This window comes from Schistocerca piceifrons, chromosome 5, assembly GCF_021461385.2.
Source record: "Schistocerca piceifrons isolate TAMUIC-IGC-003096 chromosome 5, iqSchPice1.1, whole genome shotgun sequence".
In the NCBI taxonomy this organism is placed as follows: domain Eukaryota; kingdom Metazoa; phylum Arthropoda; class Insecta; order Orthoptera; family Acrididae; genus Schistocerca; species Schistocerca piceifrons.
The window spans coordinates 484,679,065-484,686,622 of record NC_060142.1 but is presented as its reverse complement, the minus strand read 5'-3'; the positions used below and the strand labels follow the sequence as shown (position 1 = coordinate 484,686,622).

The following is a 7,558-nucleotide window of genomic DNA, read 5'->3' as shown; positions in this document are numbered from 1 at the left end:
GTTTCATCAAGATCGCTTATTGGCACGTGGGATTGCTCGCTTTTAAGCGCTTTTCGGTATATTACGAGGAAGCCCGAGTTTATCGGTCGAGCTGGAAATTCCGCGTGGCCTTGGGCTGTGGGTGAGTCCTGCTCGATTGCTTAGAAGTTACGTCAGAGATCAAGGACGCAGCCGCTGCGCGAGGGCAGAGCCGGCTGCGCGACCTGCTCTGCCTCCGGTTGTCCGTCTCTCTCTCTCTCTCTCTCTCTCTCTCTCTCTCTCTCTGTATCCCCCACCCAACCGTCTTCCCTGCCATGTACACCAGCGTCCTGCTGCCGCGGAGGCGTGAGGTGTGCGAGTCGTAGCGGTTTGTTTATAAGCGGGCGGCTGTCCGGGCGTTCACCCAAAAAGGTAAACACTAAACACGCGAGGCGTCGGTTGTTCGAGAGAGGAAACGTGATGCATTGTGGCTCAAGGAGGACCCCAAATTGGCAATCCCAGGCAGATGGTCAGCGCTTTCCTAGACCTAAGCGAAGAACGACGGCTGTTGGAAGAGGACACGACCGACTCAGATTCCTTGGCGTTCAAGTGTTAATGTTTGCGAGTGTGTGCAACTATTACCTTTCAGTGCGTCTCTCTAGAGCTTTTTGTAATCTAAGAAATCAAAACAACGGTCTAAGCAATAAATGCAACATTGGAGTTATTCTTGTTCACAGGGGAAACCTCTGTTCTTATCATTGTGACCAGAGTAAATAAGGAGTTTATTACCTATAAACGTAACAACCTTCCCACTTTATATATTACATACATACATGTTTCAAGTCATCACAGAAGGAGTTGTTGTTCAGTTGGAGGAAGAAATCTGCTGAGGACTTGAAGAGTCCATAGCCTTCATTTCAGCAGGATAATCACGTCAATATATAAACAGGAGTAATGAGAGAGCGATTCGAAACTAGATCTTTTTGAACACGAATCTCGTGTCCCAACTATACCGCCACGTCGATCAATACTAGAGCTGTTATTAGCAATCCGAACGAATTCAAAAGTCATAGCAGTGTACATGACTACAACACTAGGAGAAAGGATGATCTTCACTACTCAAGGTTAAATCTAACTTTGCCTCAGAAGGGGGTAAATTATGCGGCCACAAAAGTCTTTGGTCATTTACCTAATAGCATCAAAAGTCTGACAGATAGCCATATAGCATTTAAAAGGAAATTAAAAGAATTTCTTAATGGCAACTCCCTCTACTCATTAGATGAATTTTTGGATATAGTAAGCGGGTAATTTCCCAACCCTCCCCCCCCCCTCACCAAAAAAAAAAAAAAAAATTAAAAATATTGAGTGTCATGTAATATTTTGTCTAATGTAATATCTTGTATTGACACTTTTTATTAACCTGACACGTTCCACATCATTACGAAGTGTCGTATTCATGATCTATGGAACAAGCACTAATCTAATCTAATCTGTCCTTATACTTTGTCACTCAGCGGTAAGCGGTGTGGAGTGGAACCTAACAGCACAAGAAACTTTCAAATGTGTAACTGTATCAGATGGGTAAAATTTCTACACTCTGATCTTGACACAAGCAGGATGAGAAGAGTCCCTTTTCGTCAATGCGCTCAGATGTATTTCTATCTGCTCGTGTGGGTCACAGCCTAGTCAAGCCTTTGTAGTCGGTATGAAGATAGTACCTGTTCTCGAAAGAACAGATGCCATTGATGACCGTGCAGCTTCTCTCGAATAAATGAAAATTAATTGAAACCCACAGCTGCCGACAGGTGTTGTTGACATACCTCCATGGGGACTGCTGAAAATGTGTTCCCCGACCGGGACTCGAACCCGGGATCTCCTGCTTACATGGCAGACGCTCTATCCATCTGAGCAACCAAGGACACAGATGAATAGCGCGACTGCAGGGACTTATCCCTTGCACGCTTCCCGTGAGACCCACATTCCCAACTATTATCTATTAGGAACATTACGTATGTAGAGTGTGGACAGTTGGGAATGTGGGTCCCACAGGAAGCGTGCAAGGGATAAGTCCCTGCAGTCGCGCTATTCATCTGTGTCCTCGGTCGCTCAGATGGATAGAGCGTCTCCCATGTAAGCAGGAGATCCCGGGTTTGAGTCCCGGTCGGGTCACACATTTGCAGCTGTCACCATTGAGGTATGTCAACAACACCTGTCGGCAGCTGACGGTTTCAATTAATTATCACTTGGTAGTTGGCTCTGCCTGGGTGTCGTACGTGTCTTTTGTTACTGTTGTGTGTTGGTGACTGTGATGAGCGCATGTACAACATATGACTCATTTGTGTTTTCGATGTTGTTCGAGGAAGAGTGAGGATGAAATCCAAAAGAATAGTACCTAGGTAGTTCACTTACATAACTTCTCTACACATTCATACATTGTGCAGTATGTTCTCCTCTAAATGCACACTTCGACACCGAAAATGCTCAGTCATTTGACTGAATCCGAAAGCTGTAATCCATTTTGATGAATCGTATTAAGTAGTAGAGATAAGATCATCAGCTGTATTTGCTGATTTTACTCGTATTCATACGAGGTCAATTTCCGTAATACAGTCCACCACCTTCAGCCGACTCTATGACTCTGGGGTGATACCGTAAATTGAATATAATTTGACTAGAAGGTCCCAAACGTCGGCGACCGCTAAACGGATGTATTATCGCCTTTGGTGCGTGCGGTGGCAGTACATCAACACAACTATAGATGAGTTGACGTAGTCACACCTAACACGCCATAGGCGATCAGAAACATCAGTTTAGCGGACACCGATGTTTGGATCTTCTGCAGAAAGTGTCAAGAAGGTACTGTAATACGGAAACCGGCTGCATATAAACGGAAGCAGTGAATATAGCTGATGGCGTTATCCTTACTACGTATAAAATACAATAACAGCTGTCTGGCCCGGTCACTCGTAGTTACTCCACAATATTTCAGAAAACAGACCCGTTGCTATCTTCAGGTGGTCCCTTATGACTGCTGCTACGCTACTGTCGGCATACGGTATATATTCGTATGTTAGACGTTATCTCCTTCATCACTCCGGTCCTATCGCTGCCCACATGGCTGCCGCGGTGGATGGTGGCAGTGGTGGGGGTATCGACGTCTGGCTCCGAACTCCAGTGACGGCGCTGTCACTGTCGGGTGCGGACGTCATTATACCGGAACACTTTTCTTTTGCTAGACTCAATGCAGGTTTCCACACCTTACTCCGCTGTAGGTCGCTTTCTTTATTAGTTGGACCATCTTGGACCCTAATCTCAATGCCGTCTTTCATCACGCAATCCCAAAAGCAGGAAGACTGTCTAAATATTTTGGTATTGCTGTAGTCATAGTATGGCCAGGTTTTATACTCTGATCGGCCACGACTGATTTGGTCGTCTGGCGTGACTCATTGTGGCATCTATGTTCATACCACCTCTCTTCTACCGCGCACGTAGTTTCTCCAACGTACTTCGGGCAATGGCAAGGGATTTGGTAGATACTTCGTTTGTGAAGATGTAAATCACCCTTCATTGAGCCTGACAGTGTCAAGGGTTAGCATTGGGAAATTACGCGCACTGTAGAAGAGACGTGGCATCAACGTGGATGCCACAATGAATCACGACAGTTCACCAAATCAGACGTGGCCGATCACAGCACAAAAACTGGCCATAATTGGCCAACGCGCTGGCTGCACTGATAGTAACATTTTTAAGTGATTAACTCTGCAAGATCTCATGTTAATCTAAACATAAGATAAGTCATTACGAATGTGAAATGATGGTAAATTAATGACACAAGTAACCGCCACAATGTTGAATGCACGTTTGCTGATGTGAATGCATTGTGTTGCTCAGGTGCCTGAAGATAGTTTGTGGGATGGAGTTGCGTACCTGTTGCACTTGATCGATCAATACAAGGATGATTAATGCCGTTTATGCATAATTCTGTAGTTATCGTCCGGCGATGTACCATATGTGCCCGACTGGAGACAGATCTGGTGCTCGAGCAGGTCAAGGCAACATGTCGACACTCCCTAGAGCACGTCGGGTTACAATAGCGGTATGTGGGCGAGCGTTATCCTGTTGGAAACACCTCCTGGAACACCGTTCATCACCGGATTGACGTACAAATTTTCAGTCAGGGTGCGTCGGATAGCCACAAGAATGCTCTCTTTGTCTTGCGAAATCGGATCCCTGACGATAACTGAAGGTGGAGGTCTAGTGTCTCTAGTATTCAGACACGTTGGTTGCAGAAGCTTGTAACCTCCCCACAAAATAAAAATAAATAATATGAGTATGACTCAAATTTACTGTAACCTCCCCACAAAATAAAAATAAATATTATGGATAATGATTCTGATTTAGTGTAACCTCAAAACAAAATTCTTTCACAGTGTAACCTCCCCACAAAATTCATTTACATTTAATCTACCCACAAAATTCTTTCTGATTTAATCTAAGCTCAAAATTCATTCACATTTAGCGTAACCTCACAACAGAAAAATTCCTAAACCTCTCAACAGTAAAAATTATAATTATGTCGTTCACATTCAGTGTAACGTCCCAATAAAAAAAATACATTCAGTATCCTGGTAATAAAACAATGTAACTAACCTCTCAATTAAATTGTCGCTCACTTATGACTTTTCAATAATTCACTGTGAATTTAACCTGGTAAATTTTGGACGACAGCGGTGCTGCGTCATGGCCCTGAAAGATCATTCTGAATAAAAAAAGGAAAAATTCTTACCTCAATGAAGTCACCGGATATATCTGCTCTTACAATAAATTTTTCCCGCACAGCTCTGTGCAATGCTGGCCGACCTATCTGTCATTTATGAAAGGGACCAACTGATTTTTCTATTGCAATAATCGGGATGCTCATGGATGGGAGAAATTAGTAAATTCTTTAAATTGAAATGAATGGTTGTTAAAAGTTACATTTTATGAGGAAGATTATTATTACGAGAGTTTTAAAACATTTGCATGCGACTTGAGATAACATTACTACATATGCGCGAGGCTGCTTTTTACATTATACAATAATACTCAGGCTCCGGCATCGCTGAACCGCGACTGGGCCAGCCAACACGATACACCATACCAGACCAGAGCAGACTCCAGACTAGCCACAACTTACTGCTACAGCTACACAGTTCCTACTGCAGTCAACACTGCTCTCTGGTCAGAGACCTTGCATATCGCAGGCAGCGCATGAGAAATACATCGAAATTACATCTGCTCGGACCTCTTACATAACCCTCCACTGGGGGGGGGGCAAAAATTTGGCAGCGATGGCGACTCGATTAGACTTGCCATGAGCAACAAATTTTTCTAAAATCTACTTAATTAACTAAGTTTACAGTCACAGAGTATATACATATATATATAGATAAGTGCAGAACATGAAATGAAATAGAGTGCACATGCACTGAGTACAGAACATATCACGCAATGACAAAATGTATATGCAATGAGTACAAAACGTATTGATAAATGACATAAAGTGCAGACGCACTGTATATATCTCTACCATTTTACAAGAACTAGGATACGCAATGAGTACAAAACATAATAACAAATGACATAAAGTGCACACGCACTGTATATATCTCTACCATTTTACAAGAACTAGAATAGGAAAGGGAAGGATTGCATCATGGTTGTAGCACAGTAGGTTGCACGTAGCTACACTGAAAGTCCATATCTTTCTACAGAAGCACAACACCAAGTGAGACAATCTGAAGTTCTCTTCCTTGAAGTATTAATCAGTGTAGCCAAGACACTGAAATGTCGTATTAATATTCAATGTTATCATTTTGGTAGTACATTAGGTACACCAAACAGTGGGACCATAATAACATCTCCATCGTTAAAGGTGGTGGACAGCATGATGTGTCAACACCACATTCCTGTAAGGTACACCAACGTAGAATTAGTACAAAAACCAAATATAGTGCTCCATGATCATGAGGATAGACAGGACAAACGGATATTGCAGTAATTTCTGGTAATTAGGTCATAAAGTGAAGGACATTAAGTCTTATGCTAGCAATCATTGAGAATTACACTAGTTTATTAACCGATTTGAGTAATTGTTGGCACTCATTGCCTAGTTACTAAACATTTCTGTACTATGTATGGAGTATTAGAGAACATCATTCATAAGTCATTTGATTACACTAAATATTGGCACTCATTGGTCAGTTACAAACCATATTTATGCATTGTTTGGAAGTCATCATTCAAAGCAAGAGTTAATTAATGGCATAGCATTAACATAATTCATCTAGTTATAGTAATCGTTGGCACTCATTGGCCAGTTACTAAACATTTTTATGCATTGTTCAGAAGTCATTATTCAAAACAGGAGTTAATGAGTGTAGCATCAAGCTACTGGTATTCATATATAATAGCATGTAAGTGACATAAGACAAATTTAAGATATAAGAAACAATGGCATTCATTGGCCAGTTACAAAGTACTCATATAGTTTTATCATATAAGTGACACAAGACAAATTTAAAATGTAAGAAACAGTGGCATTCATTGGTCAGTTACAAAGTATTCATATAGTTTTATCATATAAGTGACATAAGACAAATTTAAAATATAAGAAACAGTGGCATTCATTGGCCAGTTACAAAGTATTCATATAGTTTTATAAAACATTATTCAGTATTATTCAGAAGAAATCATTCAAAATGAGAGTTAATTATTGACATAGCATTTATAGAGTATAACAAAAATATTATTTACAGAAATTATTGGCACAGCATTTATGCATTATTACAAAACATCATTCAGTATTACTCAGAACTCATCATTCAAGTGACATAGGACATATTTAAAATGTAACACACTATAACTATTACTCAAGGTCTGTGTTCCAATAATACATAGATATAATGGATTCAATACATCTGACAAATCTGCATTATATTTAGTGCTATAAATATCTCTTAAACTAGTAGCATTATTTGGGACTGGTAATACATTTTTTTTTGTGCCAGCAATGCATTGCGTTGGGATCGACAATTAATTGCTGGGGCATGAAAACATTTGCTTTTGACTTATTGCTGCAAATAAGGATTAATAACGTCATCCGTCATGAGCCAGCTGTAGCAAGGTTATGAAACAAGTAGAGTATATGTAATCACATTCATGAATGACACGCACAAATGGGTAAAAAAAATGCAAGTACTAGAACAGGTTTAATGACTAACTGCTTATAGCACATTAATTTCATGAATAGCTTCTCCTGGAAAAAATACAAAATGGATTATTAAGCTGAAAGAAGAATCGTATATTATGCTGAAAAGTAGTGAACTTCGAATTAACAGGTAATGAAACGTGTACTCAATATGTATGTACTCTAGCTGTCCTTTCCAAAACATTCAGTCATTATACCATGCGATATAAGACATACTGTCAAAACGAACTCATCCTGTCAAAACGAACTCATACTGTCAAAACGAACTGCAACAAATACTTAAATAACTACATAGCATTTCTTAACTAACAGTAAATATAGAAACTTCATCATTATCCTCATCCGCAAAGA

At 40.5% G+C, this 7,558-nt stretch overlaps 1 non-coding gene across 1 annotated transcript; it reads right to left on the bottom strand.

The window, feature by feature from the left end:
* Window positions 1-1,803: 1,803 nt before the first annotated feature.
* On the bottom strand, window positions 1,804-1,877 carry Trnat-ugu. Its single transcript has one exon. It is a non-coding gene; the product is annotated as a tRNA-Thr (tRNA).
* Window positions 1,878-7,558: the final 5,681 nt, after the last annotated feature.